Below are 15,581 nucleotides of genomic sequence, written 5' to 3'. Positions count from 1 at the left end.
ATACTCCCATGTTACACCTTTGCTCCGTGAGCTGCATTGGCTTCCAGTTGTCTTCCGGGTGAGATTCAAGGTGCTGGTAATGACCTTTAAAGCCCTACATGGCATGGGTCCGGAGTACCTTAGGGAGCACCTGCGGCCGGTATGTACTTCCCTCTGCCTAGTGCGCTCCCACAGAGAGGGCCTCCTCAGGGTGCCACCGGTCAGAGAATGCCAACTGGTGACCCCCAGGGGGAGGGCCTTCTCTGTGGGTGCACCGGATTTGTGGAACCGTTTACCGGTTGAGCTCCGGATGGCTCCTGACCTTCGCTCCTTCCGACGTGATCTGAAGACCTATTTGTTTGAACAAGCCGGCCTGGTCTGATGAGTTTGGGTTTTATTATTGCTGTTAATGTATTGTAATTTATTGTATTGTACTGGGCATTAGGTTTAATCTTTTCTTAATTTTTGTATCTTTGTATCTTAGTATTTATTGCCCTGTTCACCGCCCTGAGTCCTTCGGGAGAAGGGCGGTATACAAATTAAATTTATTAAATAAATAAACAAATAATAAAATGAAGATGCCTCCAAAAAAATTAAATAAAAAGGTAATGGTTGTATTATACAATGTTCTAGAGTTTTTAATGGGAAAGTCAGTGCAAAAATAAATCAGCTTAACTGAAAACAGGATAGAAGAATTTGTGCAACTTGCGAATACAGAGTACTTTGTTCCTTACAGTTTGGTGAAGCTCTTACTCAATGCTCCAGGCAAAAACACACTGACTACATGACACATATGTGAAACTTTCTGTCAAATAGGCTCAGTGACACACAATTTAAGAAAAATTGAGAACAAATTAATGGCAAATTCACCATTAATTAATATTCACTAGTGAATATAGAAGTTCTTTAATTTTATTATTTATTAATATTTATTAATTCAGTTTATATACCGCCCTATTCCCGAAGGACTCAGGGCGGTTTACAGGGCAAAATTTAAAAACAATACAATATAAAATTAAAATAAAATTAAATTAAGTATAGCCCCAAAAAGTTAAAATCACAATTTAAAATCATTAAAACCCCTCAGTCCAGGCCAGATAGCTCAAAGAGCCAGGTTTTTAGGTCCAGGCAAAATGAACGAAGGTTGGGGGCAGTCCGGAGTTCTGTTGGCAGTATATATGTATATTTTCCTAAGAATATACATAAGGCTGATAATCAGCATATTCATAGAAACAAAAAATGTGTTTTGTTGGATCAAAGCTTACTTCTATTTAGAGTAAACTCACTGGAATCTTTGAAAGTCATGATTAATTTCTTTGAAATCAAGAGCCACCACTAAGACCCAGTTTGGCAATCACACTCTTTTTGCTGTTTTTTTTCCCCCCTTTGGATCAGATTGTTATTCGTTCTGAATTCCAAATAATTCTACACAATCTGACAAAAAAAAAACATAATACCAGAAGTTGGAAGAGTCTTTGGAAGTCTTCTAGTCCAAGTCCCCACTCAAGCAGGAAAGCCTATAGCATTTCAGACAAATGGTTATCCAATCTCTTCTTAAATGCCTCCAGTGTTGGATCACCCAGAACTTCTGGAGTAGAGTAGAAGTAGACATGGAAACAAAAGTGGTTTGTTTGTAATTTTGAGCTACTCTTGAGATTATCATAAGAAAGCAGAAAACTGGAGAGGGGGGATTTGCATGTTGACGTTAGGTAATAGATTCCAGATTTCTGTTCAAATATGTGATGACGTGAATTTATGTATGATGACATTATCACACAAATAATATGACTTACAATCTTGTATCAAACATAAGAGAAGCATTAGCACAACATTTCTATGAATGTGTAATTTCTTTTGGGTCATCATATTGTATGAAGATACTGCCGGTGATTTGTAAAACAGTTATGAACCTGAGACAAATGGAAGGAATGAGTTGGTGATGCTAAGAATTAGAAAAGGCCCAAACAGTTCTTGATAAATAATTCTAGCAAGGAGATAAGAAGGTCCCACAATGTGCATCTGCTAAAAGTAAAGCTTGGAACCAGGAGATGAAGACCATGATTGACTGATGTTAGACTGCCATAGAATCATTTGTCCAGTACAGATGCTTTAGGTTGTCCTTGGATGGTGCATCAGGAGCTGCAGGATGGTAAGGTGGAGAAAAGGGACCAAATGGCCATCATGATATTATGGAGCAAATACATTGACTTACCGGCTTGCATCAGGTAATGTAAGCACATCAGGATAAGACTTGTATCACAATATCACCATGTATACTAGAAGGTCATCTCAGCTTATACCTCATTACTTTTATGTCATTATTCATTACTTTCTTGACAACTTCACATCTCTGTCTTCTTTGCCCTCTATAGCTGATGCACCAAAGAACAGCAGAGAGGCAGGAGAAGAATACACAAAGGAGAAAAGGTAGCAACCCCTCTACTCCATACTCAGTGTTACCATAGCAATAGCACTTAGACTTATACACTGCTTCACAGCACTTTACAGCCCTTTCTAAGCAGTTTACAAAGTCAGCCAACAATTAGTGTTCTTATTTTGCTGACCTCAGAAGGATGAAAGGCTAAGTCAACCTTGAACTGGTCAGGATCAAACTTCTGGAAGTGGGCAGAGTTAGCCTGCAATACTGCACTCTAACCACTGCACCACCACAGCTCTTATACAATATCTACCTTTGTGCAAAAGATGCCTCATTCGGTTTCCAGCATTTCCATTGCAAAAGCACTGCAACAGGAGAGGCCTTTTCTAATCCTATGAGCTACATTAGTGGTCAAAATGAGCAACATGGTCAAAAAGCATTTGTCTTAGCCAGCCTGACGCACAGTGTCCCAAAGGTGCTTTTTCCAAAGGCAACTGGACTTTCTCATCCAAGAAGCTTCTCCAGTTCTCACTGAATGGTGGAGAATTCAGTCCGAGCTAAAGACGCTTCTTGGATGAGAAGAGAAATGTCTTCAATGAAAGACAAAGAGAGTCCAGATGCTTTTGGAAAAAACGCCTTTGAGATTACCATGGATGACTGAGAATCCCCATAGACACTAATGCACAGTGGCATTTACCTGGATTAAGGCTGCAATAAATCCATGTAGTTTATATCAGTATTGTCAAAGTCATATGTACATAAGCAGAGTCACCAGGCAAATGGGGCTTTAAGGAAAAACAAGACAGAGAGAATCCAAAGATAAACCAAGTCAGATCCAAATAAAAACATCTTGGCACTTACAAATTCTAGGGTAAACATCCATAGAAGCTTTCACAATTCGACAACTTAGGTGAAACTAGGTTTTCTCTAAAAACAGCAATCTTAGACTCCACCTAAGCACAGCAAGTGTTCATCAGATCTGAATTCTTTCAGCAGATCCTTATTTTCCTGTTTGGCCTTAAAAATCTCTTTTCAGAGATTGGAGCTCTTAAGTGTTGAGTAGCAGAGGCTCTGGGTCTAGTTTTAATCCTGATGGGGCTTAAAGTTAACTCAGACTTCCATCCTTCCAAGATCAGTAAAATCAGGATCCAGATTGTTGGGGGCAATATGCTGACACTGTCAACCACCCAAAGAGTGCTGTAAAGCACTATGGGGCAGTATATAAGTCTAAGTACTATTACTATCACTAGAAATAAAGCTTTTTTGCTGCAGCATCAATCCTCCCCAAAAGTCAGACTGCCTTCTGAAAGACATCTCTCTATCAATGTGACTGGGGATCTGGGCAAGGGTTTGAAACCTGCTAGATGGCTATGTTGGTGGATGCATGAGTTGTATTTCCCTGCTTACTACATTTTGGTTTTAATTAGGTTTTAAAGGGGCTATTTGTTTATCATTGTTTTTGAACTTTGCATTTTATTTATTGGTCCTTCAGTTGATTGCTCAACTGTAGAAGCCATCCATGAGATGAGCAGCTGTGCAAGCTGAATAAATAAACAAATAACAAGCGGTGCTTTCTGAGCCTGTTTGTTTTCTTGAAGACATTTCATTACCCATTTGGGTTACCTCATCAGATGATGTTTCTTGCTTGAGCAGGAATTCAGACAAATGGCTGTCCAGTCTCTTATTAAAAATTTCCAGTCATGGAGCACCCACAACATCTGGAGGCCAGCCGTTCCACTGATTAATTGTGCCCACTGTCAGAGAATTTCTCCTTAGTTCCAGGTTGCTTCTCTCCTTGATTAGTTTCCATCCGTTGCTTCTTGTCCTGCCTTCAGGTGCTTTGGAGAATAGGTTGATTCCCCTCTTCTTAGATATTGGAAGACTGCTATCTTGTCACCCCTAGTCCCTTTTTCATTAAACAAGACATACCCAATTCCTGCAATCATTCTTTGTATGTTTTAGCCTGCAGTCCCCTAATCATCTTTGTTGCTTTTTGTTTTTACTCCTTTTTTTTTCTTTTATCAAGCAATTCTGGGTGACTATGGATGTCTGGTTTGCTGGGGAAACCTACAACGCATGCAGGTCTCTCTAGCTAGTAATGTATTTATTAAGAATCAGCTAAGAAATAGCAAGTGGTGATGTGTTTTAATGATATGAGAGTCAGTTCTGGTTTATTGGCTTTTCTTTCTCCTTACAGACATCAAGCAGCAAGTATTTGCCCAAACCCAAGAAGGCATTCATCCAGACACTCGTGGAAGTTCTGTCCGTCAACTGTTGTGTGATGATGCAGACTGTAGGGTGTGTGGGCGTGCTGCTCAGGAAGCCCAGGCGTTTATCTACAACTGGGGAACCAAGCAGGATAGATTGAAAGTCTCAAGGAGCCAGGAGCCTCCTGTGTCTTGCACGGAATCTTCTGTCCCACCTTGTGGCTTTCTAGTTAAAGGCCCTGATTCAGTTCTGCGGAGTCCCAGTGAACCTACACCATTATTTAAAGATACTCTTCCTGACCAAAAGACCCTTGCTTTATCGAGCTCACAGTTGTTGCCAATGCATGACGAAGGTAAAGCACCTTCCGCTCCACACCATGGAGTTCCCTATGACTGGAAGGAAGGCAGCAACCTCTCTGTCAATGAGGATATTCTGAAGGAAGACTCCTTCAGGTCAATGTCATTCACACATAGCGCCTCTAGCAGTTGGTCAAATTCCTCTTTCAGCTTTTCTGAGGTCTCGTCTAGCAGTCTGAAGGTGCATGCATCAACGAAGCGTGTCAAGAAGTACTTTTCCAAAGTCCATCACAAAACCTACAAAGACTCATCCCAGACTTCCCCAGGAAAGGCTATCACGGGGAGAGAACTCAAGGAAAGATCTAGTAGAAAGACCCAATCCATGCCAGAGCCGGCTGAGACCAGCAAGACAGGCTCAGCTGGATTCAGTGGCATGCCCATTTCTTTTATGGATGAAACCATGCTGGCAAGCTTGGAATCTCACGTGGTGGCAAAAAGAATGCAACATCTCATAGGATTGCCATTAGCTCTCCTGAGGTCCTTCAAAAAGTTCATGCCTTCTGCTCCAGATTCCCCTGCTCAGAAGCACAAGAAGAAAGTGATGGTGGTTACAAGGCCTCAGATCCTTCCCTTTATGGCCACAGGTATCAGGAAAGAGCTAGAGAGGCACTTAAGGAAAATGGTTCAGCAAAAACGTTGGCAGCTGCCTCAGAAGGTACAAGGTGCCCTCAAGCACATTAAACCTTACTCTCAGTCAAGGACAGAGAGGTTTTCTTCAGCAGGCTGGCGACATAAGCACAAGGACATAGGTCAAATTAAAAGTGCAAGGAGGATAGGAAAACCCGTCACAAAGCAATCAGCCACAGTGGCGGTCTTGGACTCCAAAACCACGCCAGCTCTCCAAGAAAAACTACAAGTGCACATTACGAAGAAGTCCCTGGAGATGAGGTTGGAGACTTTTCATTCAATCGTGAGGCTTTCTCTGAAAATAAGTACCACAAAGGCAAGAAGTTGGCTTCTGCCTAAACTTATTCCACTTGGTCAGATTCATCCGCAACCGAGGAACAAGCTGGGATTAAGTCTTGGAAAGAAAGCAGATACGGTGGAGATGAATGTTAAGAGTAAATGCATCTACTTCCTATGGGGGCTTCCAACACTTTATATGAAATCCCTGAGCAAGTTTGTCCCTAGTCCTCCTTCTCAACCCATTTCCTTCACTATAGTGCACTCCTTGATTGAATTTGGTCTTACAACACCTGCCTTGAGGATCTCCAGTGATAGAAAGAACTTGGAGACCCATGTTCTGAAAAAGAGACTTCAGCACCAGTGGGGATTACCTCGCCTGGTGTTCAGGTCCCTGAGAGAGTTCCTTTTACAAGCTCCACCATCACAGGCTCATCTTAAGACCAAATCCTATGATCAGTATGAAGTTCAAATATTCATTGGCTTTAGCCAACTCCTTTTCATCACGTCTGAGTTAAAGCAGAAGTTGGAGACCCACCTCAGGAGCAAAATCACAGAGAGGCAGTGGGGCTTACCCAAACGAGTATTTGAATCCCTGCAGATGTTTGTTCCACCTGGTTCCATGCTGATCAGGAGTCTCAAAGTAGATGGGAAGTCCTTTGGAAGGGAATTTAAGTCGGGGATACCTTCAACAGCAATAGTCAGTTACAGTAAGAAACCAGAAAAGCATCAATCAGTTCAATGCTCCAAGGGCCAAGTACTGCAGAGAAACATGGCCGAGAAAGTCCTTGAGAGACATCTGAGTCCTATTGTTCCCACAGCTCGGCAGTCTTGGAGAAGGACTAACCAAAGGGTAGTGCATAAGCTTCCTCAAATCATTCCACCTCAAACATGTTCTCTAAAACCCAGATCACAGCAGCTTCTGTTTCTGGACCAAGAAACTCTTAGTCATATCAAATTAAACATTATCCACAAAGACCTGGCCTACAAGTGGGAGATGCCCACATTAATTAGTAGGTCACTTATCCTAATGTTTCAGAATATCAACCCATCAGCTTTCATTCGCTACCAACCCAGAAAATCTGCTGCATTTAGTTTCACCGAAAAGGATACTCCATTTGTTGGCCCCAAAGCCCGAGAAGCACTGGAATGGCACGTGAGAAAGAAGACTCTTCAACATATTTGGGGTCTTCCAGGCCTTATTTGGAGATCTGTCCGGTATCTTCTTCCAGCTACCCCTTCTGCTCATCCCCAGAAGAAATTGCACAGAGAGGTGATTATTTTACCATCAGAGGTCTCCTTTCTTAGTAATACCATCAAACGAGAACTGGAAAGAAACATGCAGAAACGGGTAGTGCATCAGCGATGGTTGCTACCTAAAAGAATTTTGGAGTTTATGAAGCTGTTCTACTCAAGTTATAGTTACCTAAAACCCACGGTCCCTTGGCAAGCGGGTGGAATGAACAAAGAGCAAGGAAGCAGACTCTCCAAAATTGAGATTGCTCCACCTCCACGGATTCATGCCCAAAGCCAGCTTGAGGTTCACCTCAAACTGCAGCTCCATTTGGCTAAGAAACATTTGGAAATTTATTTGGATGTTCTTCCGGTAATTGTTAGAACTTCCTGGAGGCATATGCTTTTCTCTTTGAGAATCCCTCTCCCTAAGATCCTTTCGAGTCCCCAGCCAATGCTTCCCCGCAGGACCTTGTTGCCCTTTGCATGCAGGAAAGCCATTGATAGGATTGAAATGACTGTGCAACGTAATCATTTTGCTTCCTTGTGGGGGCTGACCACCCATTATGTCAAGGCACTTGAACAATTGATGCCCAAACCTTTGTCCCAGCCCCTAAGAGGTCAGAAAAGAACTGCCTTCTTATTCATTAAAATTCAGTGGGTGCTTCCTCCAGGGTTCAGCATGGAAACTTTAGAGCTGCACGTTAAAATGAAGAGAATCCAACATGAATGGGGTTTTCCAGTCCTTATCCAAAAATCAATCAAGAGCTTCATCTATCAGCCACCTTCCGCCTCATCTTTAACAAAGACAAAAATCAGTGTCCATACCCTGCTTCAGGAGCTATCGTTCCTTCCCCAGGATGTCTGCAAAAACCTTGAACTTCACGTGCAGAAGACAAAACTATATCACCAGTGGGGCTTGCCACAAAGGGTTCTTGGATCTCTGAAGAAGCTACAGACCGAAGTAAAAATTCATGCTCCGAGGCCAAAAACACTGGTGCACCAGACAAGAAGAACAATATCCAGCTATAAAACCCTCCCTCTATTCCAAACTAAGACTGTTCTATGCACCATGTGCTGCAAACAGAGGATGTTGGTGATTCCTTCATATGTTCCTCACAAGCTTTCTTTAAAAGGATCCAACTATGTGGAGAAGGTTTGCTTTCACCTGTCTAAGAAGTATGTGGAGATACAGTTGGAGGTTTTCCCAGACATTGTAATGGGTTCTTGGAAACATAATGTATTGGCAACAAGGCAACCACTCCCCAAATTAATCTCCCATAGTCCTAAGATTTTGCAGCCCCGACGGAGCTTCCTACCCTTCATGCAAAAGCAGGAGGCAAAAAGGTTGGAGATGGCAGTACAACTTCACTATTTTAGTTCCCTCTGGGGTCTGGCCAAAAGATATGTGGAAGCCATTGATGCAATGATTTCTATATCATATGCCTCACCCCTCCAGAGAAAGAGCATTCCTATTGTGATGTTCTCAGAGACAAAGATACCATTTCTCCAACCAGAAGAACGAGAGATTTTTGAACTTCATATCAGGAAGAAGAGGTTGCATCATGAATGGGGCTTCCCAGCACTCATCCAGAGCTCTCTCAAGGTCTTCATGCAAGGTTTTTCTCCAAGTTTCACCACCCACAGGACCACAATCAATGTCCATGCTTTGCCACAAAGGCTTTCATTTCTCCCTTGGCCAACTTGCAACTACTTAGAGTTTCACGTACAGAAACTGAAACTACAACGGCATTGGGGCTTACCAAAGAGAATCCTTAAGTCACTGAAATATCTCCGTCCTTCTGCTCCTTTGGGAAAAGCTCAGCTCCCCCAAAGTGACAAGAAAACTAAATTAACAGAAGCAAGGTTCGGTGCTGCAGAAAGTCAAAGGGCTTGTTGCAAACTGGTTGAGTCCACGCAAATTCCAACTTTAAGTGGAAAAGTTTCTCCTAAGTTTCACCAAGAGAGCTGGGCTGCAACGTTCTATACAAAGGAAGCTTGGGATGCTCTAGAGTTCCATATTAAACGCAAAAGGATCCAACATGATTGGGGACTGCCCTCTATGGTCAAGAAATCCCTTAATGCTTTTGCTCACCATCCACCAGAGCTGCACAGCACAACTAGCAGATCAGGAGGGCGCATCTCCATTACGAGCCCAGGGAAAGGAGCAACTCATAGGTCACTTGCTATGGTACAGGCAATAATCCCTCATTTGGATCTACATTTTGTGAGTACAGAGATCAAGGATAGCCTGGAAGCCCACTTGAAGAATTGGACCATGAAGCACAAATGGGAGCTCCCCAAACTAATTCGGGGTTCACTGAGGGCTATTGCTTCTCCTCAACCTGAATCCCCATCTGGAATGCACCAACCTCGCAGGCCGCATAGCAGATCTGCCCAACCACAGAAAATCTTTTCCCACCATGAGAGATGGACATCACAACAGCAAGTCACCTCTAAGAAGGGAGCCCCCAAAATATCCAACACTATAAGCCATCAAGAGCAAAGCTCAGCTTTGGCAAAGGTGCTGTTCCTTACAGAGGACAACCGACATCTTTTGGAATTCCACATTCAGCAGAAGAAAATCCAGCATGCTTGGGGTGTGCCTTTGGTGGTGCTCCGATCCTTGAATGCTTTCTTCCCATTTCCGATCAAGACCCAAAGTACAGGAAAGAAGAGGCTCAGGGCTAACCAGTGGGTTATTGAAGAAATAAAGGTGGTTGTCCCCTTCACGTTCTTCCTTAGTGTGGAGACCAAAGAGGTTCTGGAAGCTCATATGAAGAGGAAGATTGCAGAGCATAAATGGTCTGTTCCCAGACGAGTTCAGCAGACATTGGGGACATTATCTACTCCCCAACCCCATTTCCAACCCAAGGACATTTATCGACAAACTCCACTGTGTCACCAGTGCAAATCGCTCCTTCAGACTACCGATGATACCCAAACTGAGGAGGAGGAGGAAGATGAAGACTTGCTGGAAGAGTCAGAGAAAGATAGGAGAAGGAAGAGAAGGAAAAAAAAATATTTCCAGCCAAGGAACCAGAGAAGGTCTACATCTCCTGGGAGAGATAGCAGGCAATTCTTGATATTCTCAGAGCCAAGCCTTTCTTTTCTTTCAGATGAGGCCAGGAATTATCTGGAATTCCACATCCAGCAGAAGAAAATTCAGCGGGCATGGAGCTTGCCCTCTACGGTTTTGAAGTCTTTGCAGGCTTTTGCCCCATTTTCCTCTGAAAAGGAAAGACACATCGAGAGCACTAGGAAGGTCAAGGAGACAGAAACAGATTCTTCTTCGCTGCTAACAGAAGATAGGTCGTCCCTTCCATCTATTTCAGCAAAGAAGGCAGACGTACGGTTCTCTTCTCTTCCATCAGAAGATGCTATCTCTGAATTATCCTCAGAGGCAACCTTGAGGAACGCTTCGCTTCCAGGACCAGGGTATCAAGGAGCCCTATTTCAGGAGGAAAGAGTCTTTGCTAGCAATACAGACCTGCGGAATTTGACTACATCAGGAAGTGAACCGGCCGATACCTCAGGGCCCTCTGAACAATTTTCTTCACCCAACAAAGATATCTTCTTCCAGGAAGCAGTGCAGACTTCACTAGCTGTTGAGCAGAGAGCAGTGCTGGACTACGGAAGAGAAGGCGAACAAACTGTCACAGAACTAGGCATGGATGAACTTGACGGTGGAAAGCACTCCAGCATGGAGAAGGCAGAAGAAAAGACCCAGAACTGGGGGAAAGACCTATCTACCAAGGAACCTTTTATTGATATCAGACCATTCATAGAACACAAGACCACCAAAATGTCTGAGACAACTCAAAAGAGAAGAAAGCCTATGTTAGAAAGAGGCCATCCCAAGAAGCCGAAGAAACAGGTTCACCACACTCACTTCCTAGTCGGCATCGAACCTGTTGAGAAAATGTCCATCCTTGGTCGAATCTTGGAGAAAAAATTGCGTCTGCGACATGTGTTATATACTCAGCAAAGACACACACACACTCCCCTCTAAACTATAAGGAATCCCCGGCAGCTGTTGACAGCCGTCAAAAGGCTGCCGCGGCATTCCCCCCCACAGACATGGCAAGCGGCCGATTCTGACAGCTGTCAAACTGCCGCGCATGCGCAGTACACTGACAGCTGTCAAACCGGCCGACTCTGACAGCTGTCAAACTGCCGCGCATGCGCAGTACACTGACAGCTGTCAAACTAAACACGCCTGTTTATTGGTTGTAAACAATATTGTTGACGTTCCTGTTTGCTATAAATACAGGGGATTCCCGGCGGGACTCTGCCCGGGACCTCTGCCCAATAAATGTTTTGTTTGGACCGTGTCTACTGTCTCCTGTCGTCCCTCAAGACAGCACACCTGGCAACGAGGATGGGATGCGGGTCTGCTTGTTAGCTGAAATCACTAGCTGAAGCCACAAGTGAAGGAGGGAAGCCGTCCCACCAGCTGACACCGCTGAAGTCACTTGCTGGTCAGGAGAGCCCTCCACGTACACCACCCTAAGCAGACCCGCAGACCTGACAGTATGGCCAATCTTGGGCAGGTCCGAGAATTCGATGTCTCCCAGCCCGAGGGCTGGGAATCACATCTCGGGCAAGTAGAGGGGTACCTCCTCGTCAATAACATTGTCGAGGATCGCCCCAAAGCCGCGGTGCTGCTCTGCCTCAGCGGCCCGGCGGTCTATGATGTCGCCGTAGGGCTCTGCGACCCTGATCCGGTGGCTACTGTGCCATACGCCGAGCTAGTCGACCTAACAGCCCAGATCGCAACAGGTAAACGAGCCAGCCTCATTGGCCTTGACTGGTTCGAACCCCTGGGGATAAAAATTATGGGCGTGAACCACTCTCAGCCTCACAAATTACAAGCCGTCTGCCAACAATACGCAGACGTTTTTGACGGGTCGCTGGGGAAATTCAATGCCCCCCCATTGACCTAAAACTAAACCCAGAAGTCCTGCCCATCAGGATTAAGGCAAGAAGAGTCCCTTTCGCTCTCAAATCAAAGATAGAAGCAGAGCTCGACAGGCTAATCAGACTGGGAGTCATAGAACCCACGGAAGGGGGCACTTGGGAAACCCCCATAGTCACCCCTGTCAAGCCTAACGGGGAGGTCCGCCTCTGCGCGGACTATAAAGCCACCCTGAATCGTGCTTTGAACCCCCACGCCTACCCAGTCCCAGCTGTCAGGGACGTGCTCTCCTCTATTCAGGCAGGCACTATATTTGCCAAACTAGATTTAGCCCATGCATTTTTGCAGCTGCCAGTCTCAGAGCAAACGGCCAATGCCCAGACCATAGTCACCGACCGCGGAGCGTTCAGGGTGAACCACCTGCAGTTCGGGATCGCAGTAGCACCTGGAATATTCCAGGAAACCATGGAGCGAACCCTTAAAGGAATCCCCGGGGTTTGCCCTTACTTCAATGACGTGCTCATCGCGGGGGAATCCGAGGAAAAATTTGCGGACAGGCTGCGAGAGGTGCTTCAAAGATTCCGCACCGCCGGCCTCAAATTAAAGAAGGAAAAGTGCTCCATAGGAGTCCCTTCTACTGAATTTCTGGGTTACAAAATTGACGCTAACGGAATCCACCCCACGGATTCTAAGGTCAAAGCCATCAGGGCAGCACCACCCCCCAGAAATAAGGCAGAACTACAAGCCTTTTTGGGTCTCATAAACTTTTACCATGCCTTCCTCCCCCACAAAGCTTCCATAGCAGAGCCGCTCCATAGGTTATTAGACAAAGGAGCCCAGTGGCTATGGACCCAAGCCCACGACGACAGTTTTAACAAATTAAAACAACTCCTTTCAAGCAAATCTACTGTCACCCACTACAAAAAAAAAATGCCCCTCTGCGTCGCTTGCGACGCCTCACCCTATGGCATAGGCGCCGTCCTCAGCCACCTCCACAGCGATGGAATTCAATCCCCCATCGCATACTACTCCAGGACCTTGTCCAAAGCCGAGCGCAATTACGCGCAAATTGACAAGGAGGCCCGAGCATTAGTGGCGAGCGTGAAGAAATTTCACGATTACTTATACGGTCGGCACTTCACAATTTTTACCGACCACAAGCACCTGCTAGGGCTCTTCACCTGGGACAAATTGACCCCGCAAATTTTATCCCCCAGAATGCTTCGCTGGACCACATTCCTAGCAGCATACTCCTTTAAAATTGAACACAAACCAGGCAAGGAAATGGGTCACGCAGATGGCCTTAGCAGACTGCCCCTGCCCAACTTCGACCCAGACCCCGCACCAGCCGGTCAAATCCTGGCTATCCAGGAACTGCCTGACCTCCCCGTATCTGCAAAAGAAATAGCTACAGCAACCAGCAAGGACAAACTCCTGGGAAGGGTTCTAACCTGGGTCTTAACCGGCTGGCAATCCTCCCCCCGGGGCCAGAATTTCAGCCTTACTTCCTAAGGCGCCACGAACTGTCAGCCCACCTCGGCTGCATCCTTTGGGGCAACCGTGTCATCATACCCACCCCGCACAGACAACAAGCTCTAACCTCCCTCCACGACGGCCACCCCGGTGTGGTCAAGATGAAATCCCTCGCTTATCAGCCTAAATGTTGGAGGTGCGGTGATGAAGATGCAACATATTTTCACATATGGTAGACATGTAAAAAGGTTAAGGCTTTTTGGATAAAAGTCTGGTGGAACATGCAGAAGATCTTTAAACAGAGGATAAAGTTTTGTCCGCAACTTTTTTTGTTGGGAATAATTACAGATGCTACAGTTGTGGACACCAAGCTGATGTTGCATTTAATTACGGCAGCAAGACTTTTGATAGGTCAGTATTGGAAGAAAGAGGAACTGCCGACCATAGAAGAGTGGACTTTAAAGGTCTCCGACCTGGCTGAGATGGCGAAGATTTCGGCCTATTTGAAAGATCACTCGCAAGAACGCTATATTATGGAATGGAGAAAATGGATTGAGTTTATCCAGAACAAGTATAGGGTTAAGAAGTTTTATGTAGCATTTGAATAAGTCTTCTTTCTTTTTTTTCTTTTTCTATTTTAGTTTCTTTATATATATTTAATATTACTAAGGCTTGTTTTATCCTATATAAGCTAGAGCGTGATGGATTTTAGAGTTTATAGTTGTTAGTATATGATTGTTTATGATTGCTTTTTATATATATACCTTGTATTTAGCTCTGGGAAGTCGGGGGGGAGGGGGGGAGGGGGGAGAGGTAGGGGGGGAGAAGGGAGGGGGAGGGGGGTTTTAAAGGAAAATTGTATGTTAAAACTTTTCAATAAAAAAAAAAGATGAAATCCCTCGCCCGCAGTTACCTATGGTGGCCGGGGCTCGATGCAGACATCGAAAACTTTGTAGCTACCTGCAACATGTGCCAGCAGACCAGGCCACCTCTCCCACACGCCCCTGTCCATAAGTGGGAGGTGACTCAGAACCCCTGGTCCAGAATTCATATTGATTACGCCGGCCCCTTCCAAGGGCAAAATTTTCTGCACTGCAGACTGGCGAAATACCTCCTGGCCCAACACTCCACGCCTTGCACCACCACCGGCAAGTCTCCGGCTAAGCTCCGTTGGGGGCGCTGCCTGGTCACCAAACTGGACCGTTTGCACCCCGACAGGGCAGCCGCCGAACCAATACACATGCCAACTGTCAAAGTCTTCCCTCCTGGCCAGCCCATCTGGGCAAAGAACTTCGGGGCCGGCGACAAGTGGCTACAAGGCGTGATCTCCAACCAGACTGGCCCAGTCTCCTACCTCGTCGACGTAGGAGATGGAAGGCTCATCAGGCGACACGCCGACCAACTGAGATCTCGGGTGCCACAGGACTGCAGTTCCCGAGCTCAACTGGGCGCGCTAATTCCTCTAGCGGCGCCACCAACGCCACCTAGCCCAGCACCACATGTCCCAGACATCGCCGACAACCCCCAACCTCCAAGCCCCGAAAAATTCCCCGCCGAGGAAAGGGAAGACCAGCCCAGCAGAAGTTTGAGCAGGAGACACCTATACCATTCCACTTAAATAATTGTCCAGCCTCTTTTTGAAAGCCTCCACTAATGGAGCACCCATAACTTCTGAAGGCAAGTTGTTCCATTGGTTGCTTGCTCTCACTATCGAGAAATTTCTCCTAGAACTGTGAATTGTTGAGCACTGGAGACTGTTAAAAGAATTTGCAGCTGGTCCAGATCCACCCATTTCTGCTTTTCCCCAATTGCTCAGGATCTAGAGAGATCTGTAGGAAGATCTCTCGAGAACTTCCTAAGTGTTTCTTATCCTCTGCCGCCATGTACAAAAAAAAAGTTTCAATGAATCAATCAATTTCAAGTTCTCGCGGGGGGAAAAAGTTCTCACAAAGTTGGAATTGATTGGTTGAACTTTTTAGTCCCACCCAGTCTGCTGTTACCACTGCAGCCATGCCCATCCAATGGGTCATGCCCACCCAATTGGCCACACCCACCCAAATTTGCAGTGGGTACAAACAGGGGAATAAGTGGGTTTTGGGTTGCAGTTTGGGCACTCGGTCTCTAAAAGGTTCAC

The sequence above is a fragment of the Vipera ursinii genome (assembly GCF_947247035.1).
Source record: "Vipera ursinii genome assembly, chromosome: 7".
Lineage (NCBI taxonomy): Eukaryota > Metazoa > Chordata > Lepidosauria > Squamata > Viperidae > Vipera > Vipera ursinii.
This window is presented reverse-complemented; position numbering follows the sequence as displayed.